The sequence below is a fragment of the Erpetoichthys calabaricus genome, chromosome 3 (genome assembly GCF_900747795.2).
Source record: "Erpetoichthys calabaricus chromosome 3, fErpCal1.3, whole genome shotgun sequence".
NCBI lineage: Eukaryota > Metazoa > Chordata > Cladistia > Polypteriformes > Polypteridae > Erpetoichthys > Erpetoichthys calabaricus.
Genome location: NC_041396.2, coordinates 154,172,199 through 154,195,651, shown reverse-complemented (window position 1 = coordinate 154,195,651; position 23,453 = coordinate 154,172,199). Strand labels below are relative to the sequence as shown.

Genomic DNA, 23,453 nt, shown 5'->3' with positions numbered 1-23,453 from the left:
AACATCACAACACATGCACACTACATACGGAAGTTCCGTGTAAGCTAGACCTGATATAAACTCCATAAGCATCATATCAGATTTCTTTAACAATTCCAATATGGGCATCAAAACCCGGTAGCATAAATGCAGCCTAAGTGTCCATAGATCACCCTGTTGAGTGTCAACAATGTAGACACTAATTATGCGGGTTGTGCTTTCTTGTCACATGCTGGTCTTTCAGCATGATTAGATTAACGTCTAAATGTCACAGGATATCTGAAGATTGTTGCCACATCCCTAAATGGCATCAGCATACCTAATTCCGGACTGGCATTTTCAATAATAAAATAGAGCCACATTTCTTACACAGAGGTTTAAGGTGTATTCCAAAAACATATTAATGAACTGAGCCCAATACAGAAGTCTTTTAAGATTTATTCTGTAGAATGACTTATTCATTAGATCTCCATCAATGTCCACTTTGTACCAGCTAAGAGACACACTGCAGTCCCATGAGCACATTCAACACTTTTTTTTAGTTCCTACTTAAAAATTAGATTATACTGAGGCCAAATGGAGAAACAAAATGCAGCTAGATGTGTAACAATTTTTTAACAAACCTGTTTATTTCAATTCTTCAAAATTCACTGTAAATGTGGCAACAGAAAAAGCAACGTTAAATGTTATGGTAGTGGCTCTGCTGCAGAGAGAAATCCACATCTCTACTTGGAATCTCCTCTTTCTATGCATCACCAGTATATACAAAAAACCCCTTTGTGCAAAAAATACTTGGAAGATTGTGTTGTTAACAAAAAGCACTACTATATCCAACTGCAGAACATTAGGCACCATACATTTATTAAGCTGTTAATTTCTCCAAAATTTCAGTAACTCCCACTGGGCCTAAATTTAAGTGGAACTCAAATAATGTATGCACCACTCTTCCCAAACAAAATGTAAAAAGCACACCCTAAGGGTCTACCACCAATAAGACAGCAAAACTGAATTTTAAAAATGTGTTCACTTTTTGCTTGTGAGCCTCTACAGCTCAGATAGCATATGTGCCATTTCAAGTTAATGCCATTACTACTGGGACTAAACAGTAAAGCTTATTTCATACTGTTTGTCTTGACGAGGAAGTGAAATGATACTACTAAAAATAATAAAACACAAACACAATAGCTGAACATGCAAATCAAAGAATGGAGTCTGCCCCATAATCACCCAATACTGTAAGACAAAGTTTACTCACCATAAGTTGGACAAATCCATGAAGTTCCTTTGATGCTGGGCTATAGACAATGACACTTCCCTAATAAAGGCATGTGGTGCAGCCAAGACTTAGGATTAAGAAAGCCTGTCCAGCAGCCACACACCAACTTTAGCAGAAAAAAAATAAAACAGAATGTTCAAACATGCTTAATCCAACTCAGGGCTGAAGGTAACCAGTCCATATCATAAGGTTTGCTCATGCACTCCTACAGAAATCGTCAATTAAAGAGGGAATACCCCATATCTTGTAATATGCATAGTCAATGACTATTATGAGAATGAAACACAGGTACCTGGAGCCATGGATTAACAATGTTAACTATTTAAAAATGGGATATATTATTGCTATGATTTACTGACACTTTGGCTCATTTTACAGTATACAATATGACACATAGTACAAATGTGTAAATAAGAGATGAAAATAAAAAAGTGCATATTAGCTGCAAAACTAGCTAAAATTAATTAATAAAAAAAAAGTAGTCTGCAACAAAAAATTTCCAATGTCAAAGATAGTACCAAGAAGCCCACCACCTAAAAGTAAGTTTCCCTCCAAGAACTGAAACAATGACCATTCATGATAAATTAAACTATAGCGTGGAAAAAATTTCAACTTACGACACACAGTTCAAAGGGTGTTACTGTAGACCAGGAAACCCGATTGCTTTTCAGTGCAGAGTGATTACATCACTGCCCTGCTCAGTGCAACAATGGCACTCCTTAAATGTGCTGTTGTGGCTACAGCAAAGGACTTCAAAATCATAATAAGATTGTCAGTTCAGTCCTCATGTTAGCCGTCTATATCAGCTTCCCATGATGACAGACATCCTATTGTTTAAACCAATGTAACAGGTTCACAATGCTATAGCTGTGAATTGGTCCCTGTTGAACTCATATATACAACTTTAAAATGAGCAATCTAGCAGATGACAGCCACAACAGTCAAGTTTACTCCTCTTTGGGATAATAACTCAGCACCACTCAATACAACCATTTTAACTGGTTCATTCCTTCCACATTTTAACACTATAGTCTGTGTAGGAATGTGCCATGCTGTTAATAAGGGTGTTAAGAAATCAATTTTTTGTATCTAAGGTTCATGTAATATTAATAATAATAGTACTAATATTTCTTTTAAGGTGATTTAAGTTTTCATCAATCTATTTTCAGAACTCAGTTTAACGCGGATGGTGAGTTACACAGCTGGGGCTTCTCTGAGCAACAGAACCACTGTTTCCTGGAATAACAAAATCAATCAATATTTATTTTAGATACTCTCTTTTACTGTACATCATGGAAGCATAAAAAGTTCAGTTCACAGTAATAAGGTAAATAAAGAGCAGCAGACTACAGCTAATGATTTAAGGCAAATGATATGTATTGATTTTTGACATAAACTTAAACAGTTTAAGCAATAACACATACTGTAGATAAAGCAATACTTTCTCATTACAGAGAGTTATCCCGGGTGCAAGGGAACATCTATTAATCCACAATGGGCTACCAAATAGCAAGCCTTTCCGTGGGCAGTAAATGACTTTAAACTGTCTAAGCATTTACAAGGGGGGAAGCCTCGTAAGGCTACACATGAAACATTTTCATATTGGCTTCTTTTTTCCATCTGTAGACATGCAGTCTTATTTAAATGACTTACTTCCTGAACGAACAGTTAGCTGTAGGGGATTCAATTTCTTCAAAAATGACCGTCTCATTGGCTGTGCTCTAAGTTTTGAATGCAGATAGGATTCACGACTGTCACTGAATTTGCAAGACTGCTATTAAAGTACCCTTAAATTAATAAAATTGCACAAAATGTAATAAAAATCAACACAATATTTGAACACCAAGTAAACTACAGTTTCCATTCTTTACAGCATATGTTCTCATAGATACAACAACCTTACACCCACATCCAGACCCTGGCTATGTCTACAACAGAAATTTACACATGTTTTCCTTTTTAAAATATTGAATTTGCATTCAAAAATAATCAACCAAACAATGCAACTGTGTAAATACAAAAAGTAAGCTTTACTTGCAGGCTCAAAGAAACCTTTTACGTTGACAGCAATACTTTCAGAGAAGAACAAACAAATGGATATAGTAAAATGTTGGGACTATTTCTTTCTTGATTTAATCTTTAAAAACTTGTAGATACCCAGAACCACTAACAATAAATAAACAACTGGAGACCTCTTTCTGTTTCATAAAACATAATTATTGGTTCAACACGATTCAATTTGTACAGAATGTTAAAAAAAACAAAACTCACTTTAACAGTTAAAATCTGAAACTACAAAAATAAAGCACATATGGGCTTCACGTATAATGTGAAGGAGAAGCAAAGAAAAATCCACACAGACACAAGCAGAGCATACAACTCCACACTAGTGTTGCATGGATAATAAAAATGGTACTAAGCTGCTTTTTGTTCCCCCGGCTTGCACAATCATATGTTTCCGTGCTAAGCTGTGCATTTGACTAAATAGGTAATGCTTTGTAGAGAGAGTGGGTAGGTTCAAACTCCCTGTTGGTGAATCAAGCAAGAAATTTAACTGAAATTATGAAGAAGAGCAGGTAATATGCTACAGAGTGGGCTGTGCCTGCACACAACAATTTTTTTCAGGTACTGAAATTAACAAAGCTAGTATAGCACTGCAATAAAAATTTGTTTTTTCAATACCTTTTCAATAGCAGTATACAGTGTAACACTACTCCACACTGACAGAAATAAGGTTCAAGATTCAAACCCAGGACTTTGAAACTATGAAGTACTATAACCTCAGTAAAAAGATAAGTGTCATTGAGTCTGTTTATCTGTGTCCACCCGGCTGCTATGTTTGTTATTCCAAAATAATGTGCATCACCAACATCTGCAGCAATAAAATGCATTGCATTTGTCATTCCAACAGATGGCACATCATTAACACTGCTTTTACAAATCCCATACCAAATGGCATGTAAGAGACATTTGCATTGCATTTGTTATTCCAACAGATGTTGCATCACGATGTCTGTGATGCACCATATGTTGAAATGACAAACGCAATGCATTTTATTCCTACATGCATTACAAAATGAATTCCAATAGATAGTGCACTGCAAACATTAACACTGAGGTTTACGTTGATTACTTTGATTTCAATCCATCTTAGAAGGATAGTACAAAAAGAATAAAAAAAAATCAACTAAAGGATTAAAAAATTCCAAATTGTATTTGGCATTTGACAAACTATGGGCTAGAAGAATGTGATCATTTCGTTTATACAGGATATGCTACAAGGAATTTGGAAAAACTATTTATTAGCATGTATGTGATTAAAACATTAACAGTGATAAACCCTCCTGGACTGACTGAAGTGGCAAGTTCCAAAGGAAAAACCATAAAACAAAACTGTTTCTTTAGCAATACTAGGCTAGCCTACTGCATGGTACATACATCCACAGCAGATACCAGATTTGGACACTCCAGTCAACCTGGCAAAATGTCTTTGGAGAGATCCTGACATCCACAGAGGAACTCAAGAGGAGTCCAGACGGAACATGCAATCTTTACAATGAAAGCTTGCTAGCTTTGACTCTAACCAGAACCCAAACACTTCGAGGTTGCAATGCTGTCCAATGCACTACCACAGCAGCTTTCAATTAACTAACAAATCCACAAACTTAATATTTAATTTTCAATACATAATTTGGATTGTCAGTTTACCTGTTTCAATTCATAGACAGTTTGCATATACACATCCATTCATCCTCTACCTTTAATTACCTAATTAGACTGATGAAATACTGGCTGCACTGGAACAAATACAAAAAAGACTTGTGATAAACATGGACTGGATTTACTATTTTCACTGTCACGGGTCAACGTTAACCATCTTACCTCTAAACTGATTAATCTAAATAACCCTTAGCTAGCTAGCTAGATACTTTATTAATCCCAAGGGGAAATTCACATACAGAAGCTGACTCAAACACCACCAGGTAGGTAGGTAGGTAGATAGGTAGAAAATGCAAAGTTGACTGATTCAATCCCTCACTTGCAAAAATACTACTTCTCATTAAGCCAAAAAGCTGAAATTTAGCAGGCTAGGGCAGTAGGTATCCCTTAAATGACATTTTGAAATATCAACATATCAAAAAACTTCCAAAAGAGAAATACTTAAAAATGCCTTGGTGGATTTGATTGAAACTTGGTGAAGTTGCAAAAACATAAAAATAAAAAGATTAGCCACCATGTGTGTTTTTTATTTGTTAATAATGCTCTAGAGAGTAAGACATTGTAACGCACTGCATCGGACATGCCAGTTCATGCAGATGTAGACTGTCTATAAAGACGAAGTGAAAAGGAGCAAGGTTTGGCAAAGCACCAAAGAAGATGCATTTAGGAAGTACTTGGCAGGCACAGTGACTATGAACATAGTCAATTTTGTGCAACTTATCCAGTAAGAAAAGTATTTAATATGTATTACCCCAACCCCAAGACAACGATTCACATCAGCCACTGCACTTCTAGAGAATTTCATCAGCTCACAAAGTTTAAACAAGAGCATCAACAAATGTGGCATGTAACTGCTGCATTGTTTTTTCCTCAACCACTTTGGAATAACAACTTCATTGTCATTGCTGGATTAGTGTTTATATTAAAGCAGTGTTTTTCAACCTTTGTGGCCTTTGGACCCAGTTTCACCTTTTTAAGTTCCTCGAGGATCCACAGACTTTTGAAGCAGAAGTGAGGTTTGGGGTCTCCCTTTGTGAACCAAGCGCAACTTGAACAGCGTGTCCCCTTGCTAAAATCAGCAGAGTTAGAAATGGGGGGAAGACATCTTGAAGCACTGCCAATCAATTCAGTGACCTGGAAGTGTGTCACATGTGACAATAAATCTGTATCTGATTACACTACATTTTTTATCCGTGCATAGGCCTGGATATTTAAAAACGCTGACAATGTTGTCCACTGGTATAACATCATTAAGTTTAATACAACAATAAACAATCAACATTAAGCATTTTCTGAAATAAAAAAACAGAGGAAACAAGAAAAAAAACACAAATTAACTGAAGTAAATGCAGTTTTTGAGTGAGTAAAAGTCATTAGTAACTTTTTTTGGGGTAGAGATGTTTTCAAATCCACTTTGTACTGAGGCAGCACTAATTTTAGGATTTGATGCTAACGGAGAGTTGAGATTTTTAGAAGTTTTAAGCTTTGAATGAATCAACTTTAAATCACCTTGGTAACATTACTAAATGCTGCTTTAAAACTGAGCTTTGCTGTAATCATTTTCACACCAACAAAGCTAGCATTCACAGTATTTGTAAATGTAGACACACAATTGACCATGACTTAGACATAAATAAGTGGAAAACACAGGCATCTCATTCTCTCATAAAGAACAATTTGTATCACTAAAGGAATGTGCATTTAGACACAGACTGCCATATTCCAATAAAGTCTCCAATATAAAACATAAACAATATCCATTTCTTAAGGACATAGCATAGATCAGATTATAGGCTGTCCATAGCAGTTTTCAACCCTAAATTGCAAGTTCCTTTTCAATTTATGGTGATGCAATCTCAGTGATGTAATTATGAGACGTTTTGGTCTCCTGCCATGATGGGTTTCCGAAAAAGAATTTCCTTTCTGGCAAATGCAAGTTTTCAAGACATTAGCCGCCTCTAAACTGAAACTGATCCTGTTTTTCATGTGGAAGTTCAACGTGAAAAAGAATCCCTTAGGACTACAAAAAAGGCTTCAGAATAGTACAAACAAAACCAAGTAAATAAAAGCCACGAATCAACTTAATTTTTCCAACTGCCACATTTCAGTGCGCTGGCTCCTAAAGACCAGACTGATGCATTATTCATCAGTAGATTTCCAACATATGGCATGTCTTAAACGATTAAAAAGTTAAATATCGCACTGGGAAGCTCATACTCAGTAACAGTTTATGCACATTGGAGTTATGTGGCAGTACTGTCAAGGGTTTGCAGAGCAAGAAAAGACGGTGACACTTTAGAATATAAGGCTACCTCAACTGCATCTACAATCACTCCTGCGTAACAAGATGTTAACTATGGCATCAATGTGGCTGACAGTACCAAGAGCACTTTGGAATAGGGGCTACATATAGCGTATCTATTCATTATTTATTACTACATAACAAGACTTTAACAAAGGCTTTGCTTGGGTTTCACCATATCAAGATTCATCACACCAACCCCCTATTTAGATGGGTTACTGAACGTGTTCAAGTCATTCTGTGCCAAAAATTCAGAAATTAAGATGAAACCTTTCATCAATAATGAAAAAGTCTTACAGCATCATTTTTGTTAGTAGCTAATAAACACATTTAAGAAATAACATTCAATTCGTCTGTTTTACACCGCTCCTATTGTAACACTGAAGGAAATCTCTTTCTATGTCAAAGTCAAATATACTGTAAGAATATAACAGGCAGCGCAACGATGTGACTTGGGAGTTGGACTGAAAACCGCTCCCAAAAGACTCAAGGTGTGGCCATGTGCAACTGAATAATAAGTGCACTTTGGTATATCATGCTCTGGGGCGCTCATACACCTAGAAAGGCGCTAAGCGAATTGAGTCTGATAAATAAAAAAGATTTAGAAACATTCAGAATGAATGCAATGAAAAGTAAGATGCACATAAAGCATGGTGAATTTGAGAAATGCCAGGTTTGTATAAAATTTAACAATTGATTCTTTAATCAAAGTTTACCTTTGGTTAGTATGTTCTACAGGATTAAACTCCCTATCACCTAGCACTGGACGATTCACCGTATTTATCAACCAAAACCTTGATGAAGATATCTCGCGGTTACGGGGTTTTGTGATGGTGTTCTCGGCGAATACCACAGTAGAAGACTGGCACGACTTTCAGTCCAAAAAACATCCATTAATCCTTAACTGAACAGTGCCCCCCCCCCCCCCCCCCCATCATCTTTCTACCAATACCGCTAAATCCAAATCGCGCTCCAGTCTGCCACGTTCTACAGCAGGCACAATCTGTAATTCCGCACAAGGCATCGATCGCACGCTTATTACAAATAAAACAAGCAGCCAGCTTGCGCAGCACAATCGGACCTGACCAGGCATTCCAAATGTGTCATTGCGAGACGGGATGGATCAATGGCACGCATTGAAATGGTAATATCATTGTTCGAGAGCAGCCGCAACAGCTGTAACGCTAAGAAATCTACACCAAGTCTAAAACCTGGACAGAAGCCGGAACAATTAAAACAAAAAGTAAGAATAACCGCTTTGTCTAAACTCAGATGGGACTGCCGACAAAGAATTAAAAAATAAAGTCACAACTTTTCTGAAGCTAAGATGTGCGTGTTGCGACTAAAACAACCATCCCACATTACACAAACAAGCACAGAATTACAAATTAAAGTTTTAACTTTCCTGACGAGAACTTGTGCGCGTGGCGGCTTACATTTCCCCAAAATAACCTCATCAGTGTTCAAGCCAGACAAAGTAGACACGCAACATCTAGCATTAGCCTCTCTCCGGTCAACGAAAGAACTAAGGGGGAAAAAAGTTATTGTCAACTACTCACCCTCTTATTAGCATTACATTAAGCCAAAATTACACTTAAAACCACGAGTCTTATAGCTGCGTGTCCACTTTTAGCGTTTTCTTTTAACCTTCTCAATACGTATATTGTCAGCGCTGCAAGTTAATTACTCTTTTCCATTGTTTGGCTTGTTCCACACTAAAGAGGACTCCGCTTTCTCCGTACGACTCAGACTTGAACATTAGCAACTCATTTCGAAGGAGAAAATGACGAAGGTAAAAGCTCCGCCTCCTTACTTATTAAACAGAAAATCCACCTACGGCATTCGCTGGGTTCGAATACTATTTGCATAATCATCGCTGGAGGCCAATCAATGTAAGTATAGGCGTGTCTACTTCTTTAAAGGGCCTGCTTTGTTATTGTTCTCTGCATTACGGCAGCTCAGAAAGAAAGCATTCTTGTGGATTATAAAGAAAGTTTATTATAGATCCCGTTTAAGCGGCGGCCGTGAGTTTATTGCCATAAAGGGGAGTCAACATGACTTATAAGTGCCACACCCTCCCACTCCGATGATTCAACCTTAATCTTAAAAAAATGGAGAAATGCGATCAATGCAATAAACTCACGGTTCACTATTTATACATTTCTATAGCGCTACGTTTCCTTTGTTTTTATAAAAACTACAGTAAAGCAACAGTCCTACATAAACATTATATCATGTATAGTTTTTTACCTTATTGGACACCACTTCTAGGAAAGCTATCAGAATGAACTTTGAAACAATTAAATGTAATTATATTATCTTTTCAGCCATTTTTGCATTACAACAGAAAACAGAATTGTATACAATACTTGCTAGATGCAGTGTTCAGTTGTATTTAATCCATCCGTTGGCTAACCCATTCTTAATACAACTAATGTGCTTGTGGAGGTGCAGGATAATCCCACAGTAATATTTATCAATTGATGATTGGTGGCTTAGTGGGTAGCGCTGCTGCCTCGCAGTTAGGAGACCCGGATTTGCATGTTCTCCCCGTGTCTGCGTGGGTTTCCTCCGGGTACTCCGGTTTCCTCCCACAGTCCAAAGACTTGCAGGTTAGGTGCATTGGCGATTGTCCCTAGTGTGTGCTTGGTGTGTGTGTGTGTGTGTGTGCGCCCTGCGGTGGGCTGGCGCCCCTGCCCAGGGTTTCTTTCCTGCCTTGCGCCCTGTGTTGGCTGGGATAGGTTCCAGCAGACCCCCGTGATCCTGTAGTTAGGATATAGCGGGACGGATGGATGATTGGAATAGTTGAAAGTTTGTTTTTTGTTTGTTTTTTTAAGTGCTTCTGTTACATTGAGTTACGTTTAGGTCTGGCAATAAAGACATAACCATATCTCCATCCATTCACTTTCAATCAAATTCCTTTACTTCCAATTTAGAGTGACTTTTGACCACAAAAACAAAACTAGCCCTATACCAAGTGCTAGCCCATTACCACACACATTTATGCAGACACCCAGAATCTTTCACAGCAGGCAAATTCAGAGTCACCAAAGACGACAATTACAGATAATCCATCCATCCATTTTCCAACCCGCTGAATCCGAACGCAGGGTCACGGGGGTCTGCTGGAGCCAATCCCAGCCAACACAGGGAACAAGGCAGAAACCAATCCCGGGCAGAGTGCATTACAGATAATATCTTTACAATTGCATTGTAACAGGCCCGTCCTTAGGCATAGGCGAAGTAGGCGACCGCCTAGGGCCCCGGCATCCGGGGGGCCCCGGATCGTCTCCTTGGTCTAATTTTCACGCATTTCGCAGAGCTTCCAGGGGGGCTCCGCCCCCCTATGGGGGCCCCTGGACCCCCCTTTCACCTAGGGCCCCATAATACCTAAGACCGGGCCTGCATTGTAATGTACAATACACGTGGTTGTATTCTTTTTTTTTTTATAAACCTTGTGAGATGACATATTCCTTTTTGTGAAGCTGCTTAACTGGGACCTCACTAGCTTCTTGCTGAATCTCTGATAGCTAATTCTGAACACTGAACAAGATGAGTGACACTGTGGTGCTGCAGCTCCATGAGAAGCTGAACCCACTCGATTCTCTCTCTTCTTTCCCTTTATCTTATTATGCTGAATATTATGTTTGTTCTACTAAATGGGCCTATGAAAGTCCACAAAAACACTGGGAGCATACAGTACATTTAGTTGTCACTCATTGTTTTCTTAGATGTAGAGATGAATCAGTAACACCTTTTGTTGAAAATTAAAGGAACAATTAAAGCATTAAAAAATGACAAAGTAATATATTTCTCACTTTACACAGTACCATCAGAACTGCAACCCTACTGTGAAACTTGTCTTTCATACCTCGAAACTGTTGTCTACCTCTAATATTTCAAAAATAGATGTGCTTGTTTGACCAGTGTCAAAAAATTAGACCTATGTTAGTAAGTGTGGAGGTGTAAGTGAGTGCCTTAAGATGAACCGGCTCCCAGTCCAAGGCTGCTTCTTGGTTTATTCCAATGTTTGCTCCATGAGACACTAAAATTAGTGTAAGGAGCTTTAGGAATGGATGGATGAAAGTTAAAGTATTAATTTTATGTGAACACACCTGCTGTGGTTGCCATGTCTATCCATCTTTCCTCATAAAACAATTCATCTCCTATTTGACCAATTTTGTTGAATTTTGGCACACTTATTTTTCAAGGAAATTTGTAAACAAAGTTTAAAGTTCATTGAGATATTTCAGATGCAGTGGACTGTACATATTTTTGAAATTAGTAGTTATATCATTGATAAGCATTGGCAAATTCACAAACCGATTTATGTTAAAACAAACATCATTCTGAGCAACATCAGTAATGGATTGGTTTACTGTTTCAAATCACACTATACACAACCTCACGGCTGCATAATCTGCACATTATTATGATTCAACATTTATTGACAAAGCTCCAGACCTGCTCTCCACCACGTTCCAACGCAGTCAACAATTTTAGCTTGAGACTTTAGCTGAGACTTGAACTCCCCATTGGAAACGTCTTTCAAAAATACAGTATTGTCTCTCTACTCTATAAAAAAATCCTGGGACAAGACGAGACTTTTTAGCCTGGGATGAGACAAGACTTTTGAATAGAGACACTTTCACGTCCCGCGAGACAAGAGTTTGTGGCAAGAGATTTAACCGCGCCCAGGGCCGGAAATAAAAGACAAAGAGTAGATGACAAAGTAGAACATCGTAAAGAGGTTCAGAAAACGTTGGCATGATACACATGCAGAGCAGGTTAGAGATGTACTAAAATTCAAAAGTCTCAAAAGAATGATAATAAAGATCACATTAGCGCAAACAAATGGAAATTATTAATCGGTGAAATAACGGAACAGCAAAAAGAGATCAAACATATGGACATAGGTGATATGACAGAAGTATGTAGATATTGTTCAGATTTAAACTTTAAGTTGGAGACTTGTCGATCGTCTAATTCGTGTTGCCATCAGGGAAAAGTAGTGTTTCTTCCCAATGAAGAGGTGTACCCGCAAGAATTAAAAGATTTGTTGTTTGGTGAAAGTGAAATCCACATACGCGAACGGCAGAGAGGTGAAGTGGCTGGCGTGTAGCGCAGGACGAGGGGTTGACAAGCAAAGCGAGCAGAAGCCTCCTAGTGTTTAATAAATTTCAACTACAATTAGTTGCAGACCCTCCACAATCAACAACTAACAATGGGACACCAATCAATGTCATTTTTGCATTGTTTGGCTTGGAATCTTCTGTCTATGAAAGTTGTTAAACCACCCTAGCGCTATATGGGCTACATTTTTGGTAAAGTGCTGTTGAAAAGCACGTTTAATGTAGTCTACTGATACATGTAACTGTATTATATTTTTACTGTTATTTTTGTATTAGAAGCACATTGCTGTCCCTGAGGTCCGAGTTTGGAATTCCATCCTCCTCCTTTTTCTTTTACTTACAAATTACGGTCTGTTCTAAAAACTTACAACATTTCTCTATTTTCAGGTTTTATTTCGACTCACTTTACAATTTTTGTAACTCTCTCTCCTCTACCTCAAGACCAGTTGCATCTCTAATGGCTTCTTATATTTCCTAACTGATTCTCTCTGTTTGGAAATAGAACCTTCCCTCAACACCCCTTTGTTCTTGGAAATCTATTTTTACTTGTATTTTACATTTGTCCAAGAACCTCAATCTTCAAAACATTCAATTTATGATTGCTTACCATACTTATTTTACTCCCCGAAAGAATATGCCATTGGTGTGTCCATCTGTTATCATTTCTGCTAGGTGATTATCCTGGGAACTCTTTTGCATATGTTTTAAGAGTGCCTCCCATTCTTGGCTTTCTGAATGTCTATCATTAAATTTTTATCAGCTATCTTTCACACTAACATGCCTTTCCTTCCACAAATGTTTCTTTTACTGGACCTCTTATCTCTCTACCTCTTTTCAGCAGAAGCTCTTTTGTCGTGTCACAATAGGTACAAAGGTGTCTAATGCTTCTTGCTGGAAATTTGAAATTTCTATTTTCTATGTATTTTGGCAAGTTTAATTTTTCAATTGTATTCTTCTGGAATTCTCAGCAGCTGCAATCAATGGGTCATCTTACAAAATGGCATGCTCTGGTGCAAATTCTGTGGAGTCAGATGGCCTGCAGTTTTTGTCACTCTCTCCTACTTTTTACCTAAATTTTTAGCCTTACATTCTGTCTGAATTTCCATTCCTTCAGGCAGTTTTCTTTTTACCTTTTTTATCAGGGCAGATTTTGTGGAGGAATGGGATGGGATGGGGTCATTTAACTACTGTTTTCTTACATTTTATTCTATGAGATGCCTAATGATTATTATTTTTCATATTGCTCACTGTTATTTAAACTCAAATAAATATTTAATAATAAAAGAAAAAAAAATGTAATAACTGAATCTGATGAGGTAACTAAAAAAATTAAAATGCTCCAACTTTCATATCATTGACATAAGTTCCCAAATGCACTTAAATGTTACACTATGCCTAAATTTTCTAACCTCTTGATAATAAATTACTTCACACTTGTTAATTATGTATGTGCCACAGAATTGTACTTCTTCATAATTATAATGTTGACTAATCATACCACAAGTGTAACCTTAAGTACCTCACTGCTAAATGAAGGCTTATTCTAATAACTATTAAAAGATGAACAAAGTTAGTCAATAAAGGTATGATCATCTGTCAAGTTGAGGACTGCTGTGGTGGGAGGATAAACGACAAGTAGCACCATTTCCAACCCATATGAATATTTGAATATTGTTATTTGAACAGCTGCTATAGCCATCCCATCCACTACCACCACACTGTGTCTTGATATTCTCTTCTAATGCAGAGTTGAGACTCCTGAGTAACTCATTTCCTGAAGCTAAGCCCATGGAATGCTTTCCCATCCATTAGTGATTAAGGGAGGGAAAAAAGACCAACATTGTGTATCATCCTTTTACAGCATGGAGTGTGTTTGTAGACTTTTCTTTTTTGGTTTCACTCAGGAAAACAATTTAGAAATATAATGGGAAATTCCCTCTTCACATTTGACCTATGGTGAAACATTACTCACAGAGGCAACTAGAGTGTGAACATTCATTTTTTCTATTGGTGTGATTTGACAGAACAGTCCACAAAGGCAGACCAATTGTTAGACAGAGATTTCGTTTTTTTATTGGACTGGCAAAGGCAAACTAATTCCTAAAAGGCAAGGGACTCTGTAGGTAAAAGACAATCTGTAGTAATTTAAAAGAGACACCCAAACTCTGAGTCTTTGCTTTCCAGGTGAAACTGTTTTGTCTTTGACTTATTCTCTTAGATACAAATATAAAAGATCCTACACCTGTAAAAAACACAGTTCAGACAAGAAGTCCACATGACAATTGTGATGAAATGCAAAACAGCAGTAATGATTTCACAAGGTGATAAGCACATGCATGCACACAGCAATGACACCTTCAAGAGCAAAAGCATGTGCCCCTGATACTGAAGGACGGTGTTATTAGTGCAGAACATTTGGACTGTAATAGGTTAAAAATAAAAGATACAAGATTAATACTTTATAAGCTTTAGGAAAATAAGAACAGCCATCAGATGTTGACAGAGCTTTTCCTCTTTTCAAACATGGTCACTGAAAATGTGCATCAAAGATGATAGGATGCAAACATTGAATATGTTACAATCAAAATTGGGAATGATGACACCCTTTAGACCAGGGGTCCTCAATCACAATCCTGGAGGGCTGCAGTGGCTGCAGGTTTTCCTTTCAACTCGTTTCCTATTTTGAAAGCAGTCCATGCTGATAATGAAACTTGGCATTGAACTGTTTGGCTTGTTGATGCTTGCATTCATCCAAGAGCAATTTTAATTGCATTGTAGTGTTTCCTTCTGTGAGAACATTATCCATGTGTTTTTGATAGATAGATAGATAGATAGATAGATAGATAGATAGATAGATAGATAGATAGATAGATAGATAGATACTTTATTAATCCCAAGGGGAAATTCACATACTCCAGCAGCAGCATACTGATAGATTTAAACTTAATGGTCCTACCAGTTTCCCCTTCATCCATTTCTAAACGTTTTTCTATCATTGATACTTCATGGTAAGCACGTGAGCTAGAGAGCTGCTGGTTTATTGGTTATCTGCATCTCATTATTAACTAATGTCTGATTAAGAAAACAGGCAACAATTAAAACTTAAATGCAGCTGCTAAAATCTAAAATAGGCAGTTAAGGGTTATGAATGGTAACAGGCAAAAGAATTAAAATTAAGCCCAAAAACGTATTGCTTTAGTAGTAAATAAAAGGGTTCTAATTAAGAAATTGGTTAAAGTGAAAACCTGCAGCCACAGCAGACCTCCAGGACTGTAACTGAGGACCTCGGATCTACAAAGTAACTAAAATTTGTCTTTGATGAATAAAGGCACTAACAAGGCATAGAGTTAAAGACCAACTTTCATTATCAGCAAGGACTGAGTTCTAATTAGGACACTGGCTAGAATGAAAACCTGTAGCCACTGTGGCCTTCCAGGACCATGACTGAGGACCCTTGCTTTAGACAGCCAAAAAAAGCTCCTTGTTCCATCTCACTGCCACTGCACCAAAAATCTTAAGTAGAAGGGACAGAAAAGAACATCTGGTTTTAAACGGAAAACAAGGAAGGGGCGAGGCCTTACACATTTCAAGGAATATCCAGCCTCTAAGTGTCTATTCCCTCTTGTCTCTGGGTCAAGCTACTTTGAAGAAAGTTCTATAAAGAACCTTGAACCAACTCACTAACATGCATACTTAGGTAAACTTGCAGAGAAACCTGAGTTTCCCTTCACAAAGAATTTTACAAAAGTATAGTATTTTGTGGCCAATGAAATTAGCACAATTGACAAAGGAAGAATGTGTTTAGTTCTGGTCTGGGAGCGTTTTCATGTACTAATTCTGAACGCATCTGCTTGTCATTTATTGTTTAAATAAACTTTTGTAGTAAAGACAAAGTCACCATAGCCATTTTCTGTCACATATAAACCTTAGGTTTATGATGTCCTTGTTCTGGTAGTATGATACCCAATGTGCTAATTATGATGACAATGTTGGTCATTGCAGTCCTAAAAATTCATCTGAGACATAAAACAATACTCGGTACATTCCTCCACGGTGCTTACAGGGTTCATAATCTCACCCTTACTTGAAGAAATCAAGAAACAATTAATGAAAATCTCCTTTAGCTTATAGCTACTTGTGAGGATCCTTGTAGTCCAGATGTCGTGGGTTGGCTGCTGACTAAGGGCAATGCAAATCTGCATACTGAGGTAGCTCATGGTGCGAGTCCACAGCAATTGATAATTTGTTAGAATTTCTATTCTAATACTTGACAGTCTATACAAGACTCACATAATTAAGTGAGTTTCTTAGTTGTTTTAAAAAAGGAGAAACTTTTGTGATTAGGAAATATTCACAAAATCATTTGCATAACTTGATTACCAATAATTGCCAAAGTCCAAGAACATAGTTATCCTCACCCCTAATTAATTTAAAAAACAGGCCCATGAATATATAGTTCCTGTCTCTGAAAACCGCTAAGTTAAAATAGCTCAGAGTCTAACATCACATGCATCAGCCACTTATTCTGAGCAGAAGATACTGCCATTGTAAAGAATGCGTGAAAGTAAATATTGCCTGCCTCTTGATTAGTCAGAAGTGAAGACACATTTTTACACAATTTCTTGGCAAGAGAAGTATATGAAGAGACAATGATACTAATATTTGGATAAACCTAAGATAATAGATGGAGAAGCAAAATGATATGCCAAATGTTAAATCGCTAGGATTTAGTTCGGTTCTCATTTTGGGATTCGGCTCTGTTAATTGTTCCTTGTTCTTTTCTTCTGTTTTTTTGTAATTTGTTTAACCTATTGTTTCATTCATTCATGTAAATTACCTAGTGTTTGCTCTTTTATTTGTTAATAATATTGTTCCCTGTGCCCTGTTAATTGAACCAAGAGTAGCAGAGCTCCCAATTACTTATGTGGCATTTAAATGCTCTATTTACGGTCTTACTTGGCCTTAGTAAAACTGTCAGAGCAGTAAATATAATTTACATCCTCTGTTTTTCAGCTTGATGCTAAGATTACTCATTGTATTTTCCTGAGAGGAGGCTTTTGACGATATAGTATATTAAATTCACTATTATAGCTAGTTGCTGTATTTGGATGGTTTCTATCTTTTGATTTATTTAGTTCTGGTTTTAATCAATTTTGTGGCTCTTTGCATTCCTTACTCTAATTTTATTCCATATTAATTTAAATAAATTTCTCGTATCTATAATATTCAGGCGGCATGGTGGTGCAGTGGGTAGCACTGCTGCCTCACAGTTAGGAGACCCGGGTTCGCTTCCCGGGTCCTCCCTGCATGGAGTTTGCATGTTCTCCCCGTGTCTTTGTGGGTTTCCTACGGGCGCTCCGGTTTCCTCCCACAGTCCAAAGACATACTTGTTAGGTGCATTGGTGATCCTAAATTGGCCCTAGTGTGTGTTTGGTGTGTGTGTGTGCCCTGTGGAGGGCTGGCACCCTGCCTGGGGTTTGTTTCCTGCCTTGCGCCCTGTGTTGGCTGGGATTGGCTCCAGCAGACCCCCGTGACCCTGTAGTTAGGATATAGTGGGTTGGATAATGGATGGATAGATAAAATATTCAAGTGGGTTTAGTAGTTCTTTCACCGTTTCCCTCCTAACTAGACAGCAAATCATAACATCTACATTATAAATTTGAAAATCAAGCAATGTGCTGCATTTTTTTAGAAGAAGATCAAGTTAGCTAGCTATTCAGTAATTTTCAAGTTTACGTTATTTCTTTACAATCATGTTATACATTTATTTTCTACATAAAATTGTGTTTGCAAGTGAAGCATTTAAAAAAAATACTTTGTCTGTTCTTGTAGCTTACACTGTAGCTTCAGGTGAAACGAAAGAAAACTAAAAATAATTATTTTATCCCTGATTCTCAGAACTATTTTCCTTGACGGTAAGAACGTATTTCCTATTCACTCGTGTGCTCACAGTGACCGTTGTGGATGGAGTTCTGATGTAAATAAAGAAGTTGATCAGCATGAAAACAAACTTGTCTACAGCTGTTTAGAGCAGTTTTGCTTTTTTAAGAAAATGGTTTGAAAATAAGCAAGTCCTATGTTGCCTCAGCCAGGATTTCCCCCAGTTGGTGTTCAACTGCCTTTATTGTGTCATCTTTGTTCATTATTAATTATTTTGTTTGTGTTAATATTTCTGTTTATTATATGCACTAATCTTTGTTTTTGATTTTGCCTAAGTATGTTTGCTTCGTTACATTCCATGTATTTTGTGAGTGGTTCCTGAAGAGGCGGATCCACCTGCCCATCCCTGCAAAGTACTGCCCTCACCCCTATAAAGGCAGAGGATAACCCACAGTATGTTGCAGTTAATTGTGAACGCACTCTAGAGCTGGTGAGTTCTTGTGTCTTTTACTGTGCATTGTGCTGTTTTGCGGTTTTCTAGATTTTTGACCACGCCATTGGATTTCTGTATTTGGTTATTTTTTGCTATCGAATATCCTTTGTTACAGACAACTCCTTTTACCTTTTGCTCTCTATGGAGCTTCCTTTTGATACAGAGCATTTTGAAGAACTAAGTCTTTTATTTTATAAAGGCTCCTTGTTTACCCTTATATCTAGCTGGGTTTTGAAGGTAAATCCCCTTCTAGCAAGCATTTTTGGAAGTGTTTTCAGACTTATGCTTTGGGATTCTAGGACATAACATAATGATTTTTGCATACAAACTCTTTAAATAGTTTAGTAGTACTCCCATATGACCTATATGTTTCTATATACAGTATAGGGAAAATAAAGTAGGATATCTTCAATATAAACCAAATCAAACCACCTCCAGCTGAAAAACAGCAAGGGCATCAGTCAATTCACTTGACATTATTGCCCAGTCAAAGTGCTAAAGTGGTGTTTTTATTTACTGCCCCCAGAATATATCAAATTACTGTATAATGTCTCCTTTAATTCAGTTTAGTAAATAGGTTTTCTAACTTAATTCATTAATAACAATATCAACAGAAGGGACTAATAATTTTTCATGATCACTGTATTCCATTTTCTTTTGCTGATGCAACATCATAAGGACACATGTCCCCCCAAAAAAATCCAGGACCTTTTGAATTCCTAGATGTCTTAATAAAACAAATTGTAAATCTTGTTTTTCATGATTTTAAATTGTCTTTGTCTCAGACCTTTCACCTTACCAGTCTGACCCTTTCAACTAATGAGCACTTTAGTTTCACTGCCTTTTTCGATAGTTTATTTTAAAAGGATTAGCTTATCCATAATAAAATCAAAGCCCAACCATCTTTAATAAGTCTCTCATCTTCCTCGAAGCTAACAACTGATTTCCCAACTTCCATCAAGGTCTTTGATGCTTATTTCATTTGGGTGTAAACTGGGAAGACTCTCATATAGTTTATTTTCCATTTTTCTCACCTTTTTACTGTTTGTGCAAGGCATCAGTAGTTTCAAGGGAAAATGGAATCAGGAAGTCAGAATTCACGCAGGGGTCGTAACCTAAAAGAAAATAATTAAATAACAAAGCTCAGGTTGTGCAGTCATAATTGTGGCCAGAGAGCAGAGTGGTAAGTCGTAAGCCAAAATGGTACATACAACTAAAGCCAAGAAACACAAGAAATGAATCGTAATCAGAGGACAGCAAACAAATGTTGTAACCAGTAAATTGAAAAACTAATGATATGAAATGATGCAAACCTTTTTCTTTCATGAACCACATCTTAGGTGGTACGTTGTGGTGCTAAATTTTGAAAATGTTAATAAGGACCTCCAGGAACTACCAGTCTAGAATAGGAATGCCCATAAGGAAAACGAGACAGTGAAACAGTAGAAACTGAATTGTTTTTAACAACACAAGGAATCAAAAAATGATTATAAACACTATATTCCATGGACTCAGAAGCACAAAAAACATACTTATATCATTTTTAGAGGCTTAGGAATAGTTGGAAAAATTGAAATCATAAGCCACATCATGACATCCATAAGTGTAGTGCCTATATTAAATACTAGCAAAATACCCGAGCTTCGCAGCAGAGGAGTAGTGTGTTAAAGAAGTTATGAAAAAGAAAAGGAAACATTGGATGCGAGGAATAAATACAGTCTCCCCTGAGTCAGTTCCAGTGAAGACAGTTGCCTCAATGAGGTTCTTATGCAGAGATTTGATCTTGAGCCTGGTGTCTTTACAAAGTTTTGGTGGTTGTAAGTTTCGTAGTAACAAGACTGGTGCACCAACCTTCAAAAGTAGAGTATGCGGAGGTATGCCCAGAGGATTAAGAGTGTAAAGAAACTAAATGAAAAGGTAGGAGCCACCAGCAGGAAGACGTGAGGCAAGGTGAACAATAACAGGCTTGAAGTGGTGGACTAAAGAAGAAGGGAGCAGTGAGCATGACGAACAGCCGAGGAAAGTAAGGAAATGAGTGAGGAGGCACATGAGCGCGGGATATCATTAATGTATATAGGTAGGGAGCCAACCACATGGTAGGTGCGGGGAGAGCGGCCATGCGGAAAAAGGAGGGGTTTTGGGAGCGGCCCTTGTGTGTCTGTGCCGTGAAATAAATCCTCTGTTAATGGAAATAAGGAATAAAACCGCCAAAAGGAGAGGTCAGTTCCAAAAGTTTCTTACAGCATAATGGTGAGAACCTCCAAAAAGAAGACATTATTTTTGAAAGTTCATTATGGGACATGGCGCGAAATGAAACATACTTAACGTTTGTAAGTACAGTGTAAAGGATGAGCATGGGAAATTTGGGCTTCCTACGTATATTGGAAGTCGCAGAAATAGTGAGGATGGGTTTCCCCTATCTATATATACAGTTTAGAGGGTACACCCATTTCCCCCCCTTGGGTGTTGCAATAGGACATGAAACATACCTAACTTTTGTAAGTACACTGCCAGGAATGAGCATGCGAAATTTCAGCTTCCCACCTATATGGAAAGTGGGAGAATAAGTGATGAGTCAGTGAGGGCTTTGCCTTTTATATGTATAGATAAATTTGATCCACTGCACTGTAAATTCAGAAAGACAATACACATGGCAGCTGTTTTAAGATAAAAAAACACCATGACATTATCTACATGTGACAATCAGAATGTGAACTGTAAACACATTAAGAAAATTTTTGAAATTAATTTTTAAACTTTATAAAAACTACAAAAATGTGCAAATAACACTGAAAAAGTATATTGTGAAAAAAGGATCCAGCAGGATCTCTAAGGTAGAGGAAGTGTTTCTATTTTATGTGATTATTGGAAGTGTACTAAGTGGATATACTTTTAATTATAATGCAATATAATTGTGCTAGCTGTTTACCCCACTGAAGATATACTTTCAGTTTCTGTCCAACAGTTACAGTATATGATACTGTCGACTAAGTGTTTACTCAAAATAAGAAGATCATACATCAGAAGTCTCACTGAGCTGGACTTGCTCTCATTCTGCCATCTCTATATAAATTTACAATCTGTAAAAATCAAGAAAATATTTTATAATCTAGAATAAATTAGTACCCTTTAATCCCTCAACATTTTCTTGTTCTGTTTTTTACTTTTTTTAAACCATATGGATACCACACATATGCGTAAATATGATGGCACCCTCACCATTAGCTACTTTATGTGCAGTCCGGAGTAAGTGGCTGTTAATGCTCCTCAGCCTAACACTTCCATTCCATTCAATTTACGTTATAGCCAGGAGATCACGGTTTGCTGTCTAGATATCTGTGGCCAAGGCAAGTTTACAAGAAGCCTTTTTCAATAGAGCAGTCACAGTTGCTAAAACTGTACAGCAGCAACAATAATTTGTAAACCTCACAGTCTAGCAATCTACTGTATTGATCAGGATTAAACTCATTTAAATTAGACACGTCCATTAACAGCCCCTTAAGGGAAATACAATACGCCAAGATCAGGCTGAGTAAATGTGAGTTTAGCAAACAAATGACTGTAACACAGATGACTGAGCACTCCACAAACATGATGAACATGTTCTTGTTATGTTTTTTTAAAAAATGAAAATATTTACATAAGCCACTTTGCAGCCTGCAGTCTCTTTACTATATATTTTACACATTCCTAAAAAAAATGGAGGTGGCATTTGTCATCAACATAGGGTGTTATTCACAGTGCCCTGTAGTTGTGCTGAAAACACTCACCTCCTTCTTTAATGTGAATGAGGCAAAAGTCAAGTTCAGTGAAAATAGGGGCTTAACTGACTTGTGGAGATATGTTTGGCGGAAAATATATTTCATTCATTGTACTTAAATCTATTCAAGGATGGAGAAAGCCCTCTTTCATATGTATATAGAAGAAACAACACACCAAAGGGCAAGAAGAGGGATGAACACAAACATAGTTGAGGTTTTGTGGATGTGTGTTTTCACAACTATAATCAGTTCACAGACAAAATATGGCATACAGGTACCTTATAGGTAATATGGCGCAACGCAGCAGTTTAACAGAGCAACCTTAATCACAGGGAAAGTAGTGACAGCACCTTCAGTGTAGTAAAAACAACAAGAAAAATATTAAATTTCAATGCAAGAGTTCTTTATTTTGATTGAATCCACAACATCCATTTTCATTAAACTAATTTTACATTGCACGTGAGTACTTCATTTAGAAACCAATCGATGAAATGGTAACATTTCTGTAGCTAATGAAGACCACAAACTACTGCAAATCACAGAAAGTCTAAAATAATGAAATAATTTCACAGTAAACAGAGCTCACTATGAAAATTAGAATGACAGCTTTCTATTATGTATTTCATTAGATGCCTACAGTTTTTCCCCATGATTCTGAAGTTATGTTGAATTTCTTTCCCAGTACATGACTCGATGATGGCAATACAAGTATAAGTTTTATATAGTCTCAGGCTAGTCCATACATTTTCATTTTAAGGTGCAGACATTAGTCTCCATTTCTTGTCTTTTGTCCACGCTAACCCAGTGTTTTCTCATCTCCAAAAATGGAGACTTTTCAAAGCACTTTCTAGACTTACATATGTCTGAAAACGTCGGCTCGGCATTGCAATGTGGACGGGGAAAAATATAG

General features: G+C 37.2%; 1 protein-coding gene across 4 annotated transcripts in view; it reads right to left on the bottom strand.

Moving 5' to 3' along the window:
* The window catches only part of tiam2a (TIAM Rac1 associated GEF 2a), a 324,201-nt gene that overhangs the window by 247,759 nt on the left and 52,989 nt on the right, over window positions 1-23,453 (bottom strand). For 2 of the 4 annotated variants that reach the window (XM_028797416.2, XM_028797417.2), the window contains exon 1: window positions 8,837-9,056. The exons of 1 other annotated variant lie outside the window; for it this stretch is intronic. The gene's annotated coding sequence lies outside the window, so the exon portion shown is untranslated. Of the gene's footprint in view, window positions 1-8,836; window positions 9,057-19,816; window positions 19,898-23,453 lie in introns of those variants that run through there. One more of the 4 variants, XM_051925155.1, reaches the window with a different exon arrangement.